This window comes from Dipodomys ordii, unplaced genomic scaffold (assembly GCF_000151885.1).
Source record: "Dipodomys ordii isolate 6190 unplaced genomic scaffold, Dord_2.0 Scaffold63, whole genome shotgun sequence".
Classification (NCBI taxonomy): Eukaryota; Metazoa; Chordata; class Mammalia; order Rodentia; family Heteromyidae; genus Dipodomys; species Dipodomys ordii.
Window position 1 is genome coordinate 5,867,796 of NW_012267279.1, and position 2,115 is coordinate 5,869,910.

The window sequence follows — 2,115 nt, forward strand, 5'->3', positions numbered from 1 at the left end:
TGCCCAAAAGTGGGATTTCTGGGTCATAGGGGAGCTCTATGTGGAGTCTTTTGAGGAAGCTCCATACTACTTTCCAAAGTGGTTGAACAAGTGTACACTTCCACCAACAATGAAGTAAGGTTCCCTTCTGTCCACATCCCCTCCATCATCTGTTTTTGTTAGAGTTCTTGATTATAGCCATTCTAACTGGGGTGAGGTGGTATCTCAATGTTGTTTGATTTGCATTTCTTTTATGTCATTTGCCAATCTTTTCATAGTAAAGAACCCCACTAAGATTTATTTGTAGCAATTCTGAAATACAGAACACATCACTATCAACTATGGTATTCATACAGTCCAGTAACTCAAGAACATTCCTCTAGTCCTCCAGTTATCCTACCAATTTTCTCCCCTACACACCTTCTCAGCTCTTAGCAACCATTATTCTCCTCTCTGTTTCTGCAAAGCAGACTTTGTGTATTCCGTACATAAATGAGATCATGTAGTATTTGACTTTCTGGGCCTGGCTACTTCTGAGCACAGGATTCTCCAGTTCCATTTATGTCTCTGAAAGTGACAACATTTCCTTCTTTCTAAGGCTGTGTAGTATTCTGCTGTGAATGCACACTCTTATTTTTCTTTATCTATCCATTCAGTCATCAATGGACCCCTTAGGTTGCTGCCATATCTTAGCTATTGTAAGTTGTGCTGCAATGAACATCTTGTATGCAGATGCATACAGATTCATCTTCCACATACCAAATCCAGTTCCTTTGCACATATACACAGAAGTAGTATTGCTGAATTATAAGATAATTCTATTTTTAGAATTCTATTTTTAGAATATAGAGAAACTTCTCTGTTTTTAAAGAATTGTACTAATTTTCATTTCTACTTATTGTATACAACTGTTTTATTTTTTCCACATTCTCACCAACACTTGTTACCTTTCATCTTTGTAATCAAAGCCATTCTAACAGACATGAAGTGATATCTCACTGAGGTTTTGGCTTGTTATTCCTTGATGACCTGAGGTGCTGAGTATTTTTCCCTGTATCTATATGGTATTCCTATCTCTTCTTTCCAAAGTGTATTCAGATTCTGTCCAAACATAAATCTCTTCTTATTGGGTCATATGCCTACATGTTCTAGAAGAAGAAAGGAAGGGGAAGAGAAGGAGGGGAAGAAAGGAGGGAAAGAGAAAGAAAGAAAGAAGAAAGAAGAGAATATAAAAGAAAGAGAAGAAAATTTTGGTTTCTATGATCACCCAGTGGAAGGCTTTGGTGAGGGAGGTTGCAAGTTGAAGAACACTGTGGTCTACAGAGTAAGATCCTGTCAGAAAGAGAGAAGAAAGAAAGAAAGAAAGAAAGAAAAGAAGGAAGGAAGAAAGAAAGAAAGAAAGAAAGGAGGGAGGGAAGGAAGGAAGGAAAGAAAAAAGAAAGAAAGAAAAGAAGGAAGGAAGAAAGAAAGAAAGGAGGGAGGGAAGGAAGGAAGGAAAGAAAAAAAGAAAGAGAAAGAAAGAAAGAAAAAAGAAAGAAAGAGAAAGAAAAAAGGGAAAGAGAGAGGGAGAGGGAGAGAGAAACACAGACACATTGTACTTGGAAATCAAAACAAAGGGATAAAGAAATTTTACTTAGAGATATACTTCATCCACAATTGGAGAAGGGTAAAGTGTATTCAAGTGGGCATTTGAGAAAGAAAATTAATTTGGTAATTGTTTGAAATATATGTGTATATATATGTTTATATATACATATACATGTGTATGTATATATACACATATATAGCCAGTTTTATATCAATGAATTTTTAACTAGAAGGCATAGGGAGCCTTATAGCTGATTCCTTTTATTTCGCTGATAAGAAAACTGGGACATAACCAAAGTAATGTCTTTTCCAGCCAGATGATGGGAGAGAACAGAGACCAGGCTTTCTGACATGCACTCGTTCTAGCTTTCACCACTGGATGCTGGGAGAAGACAATCAGTCAAGACGTGCAGCGACAATTAAGAGAACTACCCTGAAAAAAAATCATATTTCTCTGGGAAAATAAAAAGAGGTAAATAGATAAACTGCCAGACATTAGCCTATGAGATCACAAGGCAATAAAAACCAGGATTAACAACCAGGAACAAA